Consider the following 12,673-nt stretch of genomic DNA (forward strand, 5'->3'; position numbering starts at 1 on the left):
TATGTGTTTACATATAATGAGGCTATTTCCATGTTCGCACAGATGGTCTCAAATAACTAAAGTTATTACAACCAGTTCTCATAAATATGGAGCTTCTTTACTAGTTTCTTCGATCTCTATCAAAAAAATATTGTTATTTTGATATTCATTTTTGTAATAAACTTTTATACTACGCTGGAAATTTGCTAGAAATGTAAATTGGTTATGTTTCTTTTGCAGGAGAGTCAGAAGAAGGGTTTTTACATTAAGCCTCCTGCCTGGAGTTTGCATAAATACATTTGGGTTGGTCCTCTGTTAGCTGGGATCTAAAAGAGAGTTGAGAGATCAGAGTTGTCCTTAGAAAGAGTCTTGGCTACTGCTTGTCTCTCCAGCTTGAGTCTTACTACTTCTCCACACATTTTCCTCTAAACACGCTGAGTTAGGGGTCTATTTTCCTGAAGCTCATTTTTTTCCTCATCTCTGTACCTTAAAATAATGTAATATTACAAGAAAGATGTGACGGACTCAACTAAGGTAGTGCCACAGTGGATGGGGAGCAGGTCTGATTGGGAAAGAGGTTAATGAACCAGATCCAAGTGCCCTGGATCCCCATGTAAATTCCTTACCAACATAAGAAGACCTATTGATATCTGCCCCTGTATGCAACTGCCTATCATTTTCTCCCACCAGCCATAGGAACCATGGATTTTAGGCACCCTTTACCCCCTGTAATCTGCCACTTTACTGTATTCACCTTTACCTGGTCTATTAGCCTGATATAATTTCCTCCCCAATTTTGCCTCCTCTTATTCCCAGAGAAAACTTGTTGCTTTATCTGACTCTGGTGGACTGAGTATTTGTGCCCCACCCCTCCAAATTCATATGTTAAAGACTAATGCTCAGTGTGATAGTATTTGAGGGTGGAGCCTTTGGAAGGTAATTGTGTCATGAGAATGGAGTCCTCATGAATGGGATTAGTGTCATTATATAAGACACAAGACAGATGATCTCCCTCTTGACTATGTGAGGATACAGCAAGAAGGTGGCCATCTACAAACTAGGAAGAGAGCCCTCACTAGACACAGGATCTGCTGGCATCCTGATCTTGGAAGTCCTGGCCTCCAAAACTGTGAAAAATAAAATTTGTTGTTTAACCCACACAGTCTATGGTTTTATTTTTTTCATTATAGCAGCCCAAATTGACTAAGACACTGACCTCCCTTGGTAGAATTAAGCACTTTTGCCGGTTGTTCAAAAAGCCCCTTAAGTATACGTCTGCTAAGATATAATATTTATAAAATATAACGTATATATATTATTTCGTTGTTGGCATCAAAGTTACTGTTAGGGAAATAACTGTTTTTGTTTAAGAAAATACACTAAAAAACTGAAGTTAACAAAAAGTAAGTCCTCAAGGGGATGAGTTAGCAGGAACACAGAGTTAGATTAAAGAACTGTGTCCCCAGAAAAGTGGTATGGAGCTGGGAGAAGACACAGGAGAAAGAAGTTGGTAATAAGCTGAAGATATATAAAGAACATGGTGGAAATTACCAGAAGGTAGAAATTGCCAGAATCATTGAGAGATTTAAGAAGGGAGAAATCTAATATTCAGCTTAATGTCTTCTCCCATATTGTGATGAGACAAAATCCTCTCATGCCATTACTCCAACTTATCTCCAGTGAAAGTCCATTTCCCATGGTGGCATCAAGAGAGTGGAATTTTGAGGAATAAAGGAGAAAGATCTGTAGCCTCTGTTTCAGTTGCCATCAAGACAGAGAAAAAGGGACAGGGATCAAAGAAAACACATAGTAGAGAAAAAGAATTCTGAAGGCAGAGGGTCACCAAAGTTGACAAGGAAATTTAGAAAAAGAAATCCAAATCCCATCCTTCCTTCATTCCAGATCCCTGCCTCTACTCCCCACTGTGAACCATGTACAGTGCCAGTAATTTCTCCACCTGTAAATTTAGACAGATAAACTAGATGGTCCCTCAGGGCCCCTTATGCTTTAATATTCTATGAATCTATAAAGCTTTGCACTGAACTAGGGGAAAATAATAAAAGTTGTGTCCTATTGTAGAAAAATGTTTGGTGATATGCATTAACCTGATTAGGCACAGGAGATGATATAAATAATGACAGTCATTTAACATCTAAGTAAGAAAAAGAAAAAATTAAGAAAAGTATTCCCATGGCACCCAAAAATGGCTTGTTTAGATTCTTCTGGTAGCTTTGTAGCATCTGTTCTAAAAATTATGATGTGTTTTGAAATTACTACTTGAGTTTATATACAATGTGTGTCAGACATTTATGTAATTATGTTCTTTAAAAAAAAATAGTTCCAGTATCCATTGGATACAAACATGCTGATATAAGCAAAAATCAATTTCCCTTTCTCTCCAAACCTGGCAATTTAAAGATAGTTAACATAGGCTGTCAGGTAACAATTAATAATAAAGGATTGATCCAATAAATTGATTAAAATGCAATTATGTGGAAGGAAAATATTAAATTATTTCTATTTACCCACCAGAAGCAATTATCTGATTGTGTTTAAGTAACTCCAGTTACAAAAAGCTACTACCTGGAAGAAGAGGAGTAAGTGTGTTGGCTGGCTCTACCCATATAAATGATGGTAGGTCTGTCTGTTTTCCAATGGAGGTAGTAATGCAAGGAGGGAGGGGAAACTGTTGAAATTTCTAAAATGAGCAGACATTGATGTGACTAAATCAATTTTCCATTAGTCATATATTAACTTGATGCATACAGAACCAGTGGCGTACTGTGCAGAGTTCTGGCTCCAATGCTTATTGTTTGTATGACCTTAGTTACTATCTGTGCTTCCATTTATTTCTGATATATGATATATATATCATATATATTATATTCTGATATATATATTCTGTATATATATTATATGATATTATATTCTGTATATATATTATATTCTGATATATATACATATGTGTGTATTATATTCTGATATATATACATATGTGTGTATTACTTTGGTTCAAAAATTTTGTCAAAAGAAGGGATTTAGAGAAGGTATTAATTATGTAAGAAATAAGCAAGTGTTTTTTGTTGTAATATTGGGAGGAAAATTAAAGGATTTAGAGGCAATACAACATAATTGTAGAATGGATATAGGCACCTGGGGAAACAGAAAGGACCTGCTACGTATTTATTGCCTACTACATTCCAGACATTGGAATAGGCCAATTACCTGTAGCAACTCATAGAAACTGTCTAACATTCTAAGTAGTTATTATTATATCCATCTTACAAGTAAAGGGATTGAGGGCTCAGGGACACCAAGTTAATTAGCTAAGATCACAGAGCTGGTAAATGGGTAAGTTATGATCAGACTAAAGTCTGTAGACAACAACCTAACGGCCTTTGCAGTACTGCATGGCACTTCCGTCATGATAAGACATGGAGCTTGTAGCCACTAAGACTAGATATCTAAGGCAGAATTTCTTAAACTTTTGGGTCTCAGGACTATTTTACACTCATAAAAAAAGTATTGAGGACTTAAAAGAGCTTCGTTTAATGTGACTAATATTATCACTGCATAGCATTTTAGAAATTAAAATGGAAAAAATTTAAATTATTATTTTAAAATGAGAATTATAAACCCATTACACAGTGGCACAAATAATATATATTTATAAAAAATAAGACTTACCAAAGCAATCAATACTAGTGAGAAGAGTAGCATTGTTTTACAGTTTTTGTAACCCTCCTTTATGTTTGGCTTACTAGAGGATAGATGGGCTCTAATTAAGTAATTTGGATATGTTGTTTTGGTTGAAATACATGGAAAAAAAAAAGGAGTATATTTAGGAGTCATTTCAGATAATTTTGGACATTCTTCTTTGATACAACACCAAAACGCAAGACATGGTAATTTCTTAAAGATTAGTTGCAATGTGGAATATCTGAAACAACATTTCATGTCTTTTAGGTTAAAATTTTTGCCTATCTTCACTTGGAATAGATCTTTACCCTTGTTTGATTTTTTAATTCTTATGCAATGGTCATTTGGAACGTATTGGTTTATTAAGTTAAATATTTTCCTAATATTGACATATTTCATTATTCAATGCAAAAAAATAACATTCGCTATTATTACCACAAATCTCATCAAAAAAGCCTTTTAAAATTGGGAAGCTGTCAAACTCATGGGACAGATATAAATTTTCCATAATTCTAATTTTCACATGAAAGCTTGAACTCTATTACTGGAAACAAATGTTGTCAGTTTTGTTCCTTGAAAGGACAGGTGCATTTTGTTGATTTTCCAAAACTCTTGGCCAAATGCAGAAGTCTGAAAAGCACAGTTTGTCTGTTAGTCACTGTTTCAAAAGAAAATAATGTTCCATGAAAAAAGCAGCTAGTTTGGCTTGCAACTTAAGTAATTGCACAAGTGCGTTTGCACAAGACAGCTATGGATTGAAGAATACAGAAATTCTTTACACATACTCCCCATTTTGTCACACACAACCTTAAAAGCATGTTCATTTCAGAATCTAGATGTTTAAAAAATTAATAATAAATTTTACTGCTTCATTAGGAGCATTTTGAGTGAGACTGAAATATTACTTTTTTTGCTGCAAGTATGTGGAGGTGAAGAAAGTGATGACTATTAGCACAGCTTGGTACCACTGCCTTGGTTTGTGCTATGGGACCAGCAGTTAGACCTACCATTACATTTGCATCAGCAGGGTAAATGACAAACAGTGAGAAGAACAAAACACATTTTTTAGTAGTATTACAAAAATAGCTTTGACATGTTCGATCCCTCAAAAGAATCCAGAGGACCTTCAGAGATATGCAGATCACACTTCGAAAGCCAGGGTCTAAAGGATTATCTGAATGATTACATAATTAAAAAATGTCAAGCCAATGCTCAGATAAATTTGCTAAGCAAAAGCCTTAAACGTGTAAGATTTGATTAAATAGAAAACCCATGTTTTACAGCATTTAACATTTGCAGGGAGTACAAGAGTAGGCAAATTATGTCAATGCACACAGAGCCACATAGATCCTCCCTCAACCTTTTTTTGGTTTTGGAGTTCCTTCAGGTTTGATCAAAGTCATGGAATTTTAAATTATTATTATCATTATTATTATTATTATTATTATTATTATTATTATTATTTTGAGCTGGAGTCTCGCTCTGTCTCCCAAGCTAGAGTGCAGTGGCAAGATCTCAGCTCACTGCAACCTCCACCTCCCAGGTTGAAGTGATTCTCGTGCCTCAGCCTCCCAAGTAGCTGAGACTACAGGCATGTGCCATCATGCCAGGCTAATTTTTGCATCTTTTTAGTAGAGACGAGATTTCACCATGTTGGCCAGGCTGGTCTCGAACTCCTGACCTCAAGTGATCCTCCCGCCTCCACCTCCCAAGGTGTTGGGATTACAGGTGTTAGCCACCATGCCCGGCCTATGTTCTATTTTAAAACGATTAATGGGAGGAAAACTTACCTTCAGAGAAAGACCCAACACTTTATCACATCAGCCATGTTAAAGTTTCTGAACTTCTTGGTGAAAGCAAATTTTTTATGATCCTTCAGTGTTAGGACAGGTCTAGAAAAGAAAGAGGAAAAAGTGGGAATGAGGAGGAGATAATAAAGGAGGAGATGAGGTGTTGAGTAGGCGACACCAGTGGCTGAACTTGCCTTCTTTACATTACTCCAAACAACTCCTTCCAGGTGACAAGAATCTGCAAAATTGTGGAGGATTCCCTTTTAACATGGTGTATTAGTAAGTTCTCTTATTGCTGTAAAGAAATACCTAAGACAGGGTAATTTATAAAGAGAAGAGGTTTAATTGGCTCACAGTTCCACAGGTTGTACAGGAAGCATGGCAGCATCAGCTTGGCTTCTGGGGATGCCTCAGGAACCTTACAATCATGGCAGGAGGCAAAGGGAGAGTGGCACTTCACATAACCAGAGCAGGAGGAAGAAAGAGAAGGAGGAGGTGCTGCACACCAGATCTCATGACAACTTACTATTGTGATGACAGCACCAACAGAATGTGTTAAGCAATGAGAAATCACCCTGATGATCCAATCACCTCCCAACAGGCCCCACCTGTAACACTGGAGATTACAGTTCAACATGAGATTTGGGTGGGGACACAGAACCAAACCATATCACATGAATTTCCATTTAACATTGTCATAAGTAGATTTGTTTCCTTAAAATGAAATATTTGAGGTACTACTGTATATTTTAAAATACACAATCTGGATGATAATGTGTACAGATAACAAGAAGTCAGCATCGATGTAATGTTCACCATACATGAGACATACTTCTTAACCTGCATAGGGATCCAAGTCAGCCGGGCTGGGACACCTGAACTACATGAGTTTACAGATTTCTACATTTTACTCACACAACAATAAGCACTAAGAAAAATGTGAACAAAGCATTTTTTATTGTGTAGAAAAGCAGCTTAACCAATGGTTAAAAGTGTAGCCCCTGAAAGAGATTTGCTTGAGTTTCAGCTCCACTTCCACCATTTACTATATATGTGACCTTGGGTGAGTCCTCTAATCTCCCTGTAGTTCAATTCAGTTCCTTCTATAATATGGACATCAAGATAATAATTTCTAATTCATAGAGTTATTATAAGGGCTAAATGAGTTAATATATGGGAAGTGCTTACAACTAAGCACTACAAGGAGTTTGTTCTCATTGTCACCAACATCATAATCATTACCATTATCATTATTATATGGTTTAACAGCTTTTCTCACTTACTTCTAAATAAAATGTCTCCACTGTAGTACACTCCAAGCCAAGTAGCGAATTAAGCACACATACTGCTTTTTAGAAGGAAACTTAATCCTTGTGGATTCTGCTTACTTGAGATCCCTCTGACATTCAAGGGGATTTTACATGAGTTTTTATGGAATTCTTTGATCTATTGCTGAAGATGAGGGTTCCATTCAAAAGCTTCCAATTGCACTTCATCCATGTTCCTATTCTCAAAGACAACATAACAGCAGTTTCCACGTTGAAATTTTTTTCCACATGCACTCAATTAGAATAGGGTATCTCTTTTGGTTCATTTTTCATTTTTATTTGTTTTTCTAATCTTCCACAAGCTCCATTTAACCAAATAACCCATAAGATTTTCTTTTTTACTCTTTTTTCACAATTTATCTCCTGACTTCCATTCTTCCTGCAGATTTGAAACTAATGATTGCCAGTTGGGATAAACAAAAACTTCCCTAAGCATCTCCTTTTCAGCCCACATACTCTGCTCCATTCTTTACTAGGCAGGTGCAGCCTCAGGGTAGGTTATTTTTTCTTTATGCATCAATGCTTATTTGAGTTAGCTTGTAGCTCACAGGGATTTTGGTTATATGGAAATATTTTGTACCTCAGCAGACATAGAAGGAATGTTGTTGGCAAGAGAAGTTGTAGCATGACCTAGAAACTCCTTTTTGTCATGAAGCAGGACCCTAAAGCTGAAAAGCATGTCTTTCATTCTGGAGAGAAAGACACACAGAAACACAAGATGAACATCACCACTAATAACAACCGCCTGTGTCAATGCAAACAGAAGCCAGAAATCAACCAGTCGAAGAATGAGCTAGCCACATGGTCATTACCTTATATCCCAACAAGCCCAGGTCAAATTAGGATTCCTGAAACAGGATCCTGCTTTTCCCAAATGAAATCTCCACACACTATATCCCACCATCTCTTTTGGTTTAGCGTTCTCTCAGAATCTTTTCTAAGCAGAATAAATTAGGAAGGTGTTGTTTTTCTAACATGCAGTCTTTAATAGATACTACATTTCTTTTTACAAAGGACTCTAATGGATGGAAAAATTTTTAAAACAGTTATCTGTGGGTTAACTCAATTATAAGGTAGGTTAGGAACTGCACCTCATCAGTGGAAAAAATATATATACATTCACTAATTTTGACAGTTTGGTTCATATTCGTTGGAAGACGCATATTTTATAGAAAGAGATTTTATAAACAACCCACCCTCATGTTGCCTTTCGCAGCAATTAATATATTTGGCTGAGAAGGCATTTCAAGCTTTCCATTCTTTGAGGCACTTTTATTTCTAATAAGGTTCTCTGCCCTCTAGTGGTTGTTTTGTTTCTGGCATTGGCGTCAAGGTGATGTATGATTAGGAAGCAAAATTTTGCCTAAGGATTTTTAAAGGAGTAGTTGTGCTCTCAATGTAACATTGAAAGTGGTTTCTGGAGGGCTATTGGGATGCCAAGGGATTCTAGGATGACTTCACCTCATGTTGCACAAAGATAGGTGTAAACCTCTACTTTATTTTTCAACCTATTTCTCTGTGCTGGGGGATCTGTCTCATTTAGGCTACATATTACAGTTTATTATAATAATTCATTATTTCCATTTGAAAGTTAAAAGAGAAGAGTTTATGTATGGCCTTAAATTCTGGCTGCTGGAGCAAAGGCTTGAAATTCAGTCCTCCGAAAAAAGGAAAATGAGTCCCCTCAATTTTGAAGGCCAGAGGGTAGATCCATATGGTGTTTTGTGGGACCCATCTTCCTGTTTTCAAGTCCAGGGAACTCTGTGGGAATTTGGTCATACTCATGCTTGGGCTTCGAAAAAGCCAAGGTGATTTGGAAAATATGTTCTGAGATGTAACAGCTGCGGCTGCATGATCAGAGGCAGATTTATTTTGGTACAGCTGCCAGGCCCTCGTTGTGCCTTCTGTAAATTTTAATTCCTAGTAATTATTGGAAGTGACACCAACTCTTGTTAATTAACCCTTTTGACACAAACAGAAGGTGTGCTTCCTCCAGAGGACTGGGGGGTGAGATGGAAAAGAGATCACGGCATGGCACTCTCACCCCCTTATTCATCAACCCTCGGAAGATTAAGATGATCAGGTGGATTAGTTTGGAACTGCTCTTTCATATTAATCTAAAAAGCTATGCTATCCATTACTTATACGATGATGGGAGGAAGGAACAGTTCTAAATAGGAAACTAGAATGAAGAAGAGGTATCAAGTGTTACAGAATAAGCCCAGTGCGGTTACAGCATGACTTCAAATCACCTTTTCCACAATTCTTATTTCATATTCTCAAAAGATTATTGTTTTAAATATTTATATTGTGGAATAAATTATATATGTGTTGTGTGTATGTGTGTGCATAGTTTAAAAGAATAATGAGAAAATAAATACCCTTGTACCCACTACCTTTATGAGGTAATGCCAAACTGTTTTCCAAATTGGCATGTAAATGTTCTTTCCTAACAGCTCTGTAAAAAGTGTTTACTGCACCACACTGCCTCAGCAATACTTCATAGTATCCAGCTTTTAAATATGTACCAACCTGATAGATATGAAATGGCAGTTCTCTGTAGCTCAATCTTGCGTGTCCCTGAATTCTAATGAGTTTAAGCAACTTTTCATGTATGTATCGATATATTTTTACCTATAGTTTCTACTGAACCATTTGTCTTTTTGTTCATTTGTAAGTCCTTTATATCTTCTAGATATGTAAAGTCAGGGGTTTATATTGCAAATATCTTCTCCTGGTTTGAGGCTTGTCTTTTTGCTCTCCTTATGGTATATTTTGGTGAATAGAAGTTCTCAATGTTTTCATGGAGTTGAATTTATCAATAATTTATTTGTGGTTTATGTTGTTGGTGGCTTGTTTAAAAAATCCTTTTTCCCCTAGATTCTTAAAATAGTGTCCTATGTCATCTAAAGTGTTACTGCACTCTTTTGGATCTGTGGTACAGCAGGTTAACTGTCCACCAAGTGCTTGTGTCTGTTCTTTTCAGAAGATAGAATTGTCAGGAAGAAGCTGCTCAGTCAGTGATTGGTTAACCCTTGTTTACATCTAGATGGGATCATGTGACTGGTTCTTGTTAATGGAATATGAGTAGATATGATGTCATGCTTATATAAGAAGTACATAAATTCTCTCCTTCCCCATTCACAAAGATGCAAATACTCTGGGATTCTAGGATCTGATGAAGCCATAAGTGGAAGGAACATAGATGCTAGAATGAGTATGTGTAGGAAAATAGCCCACTACTATAAACTGAATGTTTGTGTTCCTCCGAAATTTATATTTTAAATCCTAACTCTCAATATGATGGTATTAAGAAGTGGGGACTTTGGAAAGTGATTAGGTCATGAGGGCAGAGCCCTCTTGAATGGGATTAGTGCCCTGATAAAAGAGACCCCAGAAAGAACAGCAAGAAGATAACTTTCTATGAACTAAGAAGCAGGTCTTCACCAGATCTCGACCATGCTGGCACCCTGATTGCAGGCTTCCAGTCTCCAAAACTGTGAGAAGTAAATTTCTGTCATTCATAAGCCACCCAGTCCATGGTAGTTTATTGCAGCAGCCTTACCTAAGACACCTGCCAGCCAGGAACACGCATATTCAGCAGCCACTTGAGCAAAAAAAAAAAAAAAAAAGGATTTCTATTGTGTTAGCCACTAAATTTTTGGCTATTTTATTTCATCATGTAGTATTACCCTAACCAATGTGGAAATTGGTACCTACAAGTGGAAAGCTACCTTAACAAATTCTAAAATACGTGGCATTGACATAGTGGATGGGTGATAGAAAGCAAGGAAAAAGATAAAGCAAGACAGAAATATGGAGAGCTCTGTTATGCAGTAGCACAAAATGGTGCCTGCTGTAATTCTGAAAGCAGATCAAATGCCTCGTAGATATGTAGCTCTGCAGGAAGTAGTTGCGAAGAGCTAAAAATGTTACCGTGTGTTGGTTTCTACTCACTCTTATTTCAAGGTATATAAAGAAAAAGTTGAGTCCAAGCAAGAAGTGTTTGTCTTGAGAGCAGAGATAGAAAGGAATGGAGAAAGTCCAGAAATTTAGAGATTCAACGATTGGCAAAGCTATTTCTGTACCCTAAACCATGATTTAAAAATTAGAATGAAAAAATACTTAGAGCAAGAAAGACTCATTAGGAATTCCCAGTTACACAAAAGGATTAGGCCTTGTGGCAAAGATCAAATTAAGGTTGTTTATTTCCAACTCAAGGTTATTTTGTGATGGCCTCAAGGTATCTGCCATTACATTGAGAAAGCCAATGGTGGGATACAGGGAGCAAAAAGCAAAGACATAAATCGGATTGAGAATTATGTCGAGGGAAGAATGAATGTAGTTATTCATACATGGAATTTACTAAAATCGAATAGATGAGAAGTCTACTGTGTCCGTGGGAATTATATTGTTGAATAAACTGCAATCTGGCTTTAAAAAGCCTGTGATTATAAAATAGTCCTCATGCCGCCAAATCCGCCCCAGCAAGAAGCTGGTAGTGAAGATCCAGCCCTCTCAAGGAGGGCAGACCCCTCAAAGCTCATTTCAGATGGGTTCTTAGGCAGTGGGGCTCTCCACATGTAGTCTCCAGGCCAGCAGCATCACAATCAATCAGGAAAATGTTAGAAATGCACATTACCCAGACTTACTGAATAAGAAACTCTAGGGATGGGGCCCAGCCATGTGTGCTGTAAGCCCTCCAGGTGATTCTGATGCTTGCTGAAAGCTTGAAACTGCCTTAGAGGAGAAAAAATAAGAACCTCCGAGAGAGTGGAGAAGTGAGAAAAGGAAATTTCTCCTAGAGAACAGACTTGAGTCTCATCAAGGAAATTCCTCTGTAGCTAGGGAACGGAGTCTTCCTAATGCCTATATGGCAGGATTTTGAAGTTCATTTGACTATTGTCTCCTATTCTTTTCTGAAGGATATTTTATATTGCAGTTATCTTTAATCTGCTTTTTCTTTATGGTTTCAGGTTGAGGACGGTAGCCACATAAATTGTCTTTTAGTCCCTAAATAGCCATATAATAAAAATCTACAACTGGACCAATGGAGACAACAGGGACTAGTGATTGCCATTGGAACAGAAGAAGAGGGTGATGAAAAAGAAGCATCTGAGATGCTGGGCAGTGGAGGAGCCACGAGTCAAAAGGAGTTTGGGTCCCTGAATCATTGTGTGGACAAAAGCTACTTTCTGACCAGGAACACCTACCTACACTGATTTAGAAAAACGAATAATACATTTTTATTGTGTTGAGACACCAAAGTTTTAGAGTTTATATTCTTATCAGTACTACGTAGTACCGTTTAGGCTATCAATCCTCTGAGAATTAGTTGTGTAAAAGCTGTGATATGGGAATCTGTATTTCCATATGAATGGTCAGCCTTTCCAGCACTATTTATTGTTAAACAATTCTTTCCACACATACCTGCAGTGACTACTCTATCATAAATCAAATTTCCAAATCCGTGAGGATCTGCTCCTAGGCTTTCTATTACCTCACAATGTTTATTTTTCATAACCCCATACCAACACTGCACGGTTGTAAATTCACATAACTTTGTAGTAGAGCTTGATTACCTCCACCCAATTATGTTCTTCGACATGTCTTGGCTATTTCTGTCTTTTACAACTTTTGTATTTTTTTTTCTGCCTTTCAGCCTTATACTCTCGCCATTTCAATTTCTGAGCAGGATAGAGTAATAGACATGGATCCTGAAAACTGCAAAAAAGTTTCTGAAAGAAATTAAAGAATGCCTGAATAAATGGAAAGATACACCATGTTTGTGGGTCAGAAGACTAAATATTGCTAGGATACTGTTCCTTCTCACTTGACCTGTTGGTTAAATGCAATCTCAGCCAAAATGTCAGCACA

General features: G+C 37.0%; 1 long non-coding RNA gene across 2 annotated transcripts in view; it reads right to left on the reverse strand.

Annotated features, from left to right (window-relative positions):
* Nucleotides 1-12,673, reverse strand: part of LOC129056848 (uncharacterized) — a 46,441-nt gene that overhangs the window by 11,759 nt on the left and 22,009 nt on the right. For both annotated transcript variants that reach the window (XR_008521439.1, XR_008521440.1), the window contains exon 3: nucleotides 5,469-5,570. This is a non-coding gene — a long non-coding RNA (uncharacterized LOC129056848). The remainder of the gene's footprint in view (nucleotides 1-5,468; nucleotides 5,571-12,673) is intronic.

Source organism: Pongo abelii, chromosome 14 (genome assembly GCF_028885655.2).
Source record: "Pongo abelii isolate AG06213 chromosome 14, NHGRI_mPonAbe1-v2.0_pri, whole genome shotgun sequence".
Lineage (NCBI taxonomy): Eukaryota > Metazoa > Chordata > Mammalia > Primates > Hominidae > Pongo > Pongo abelii.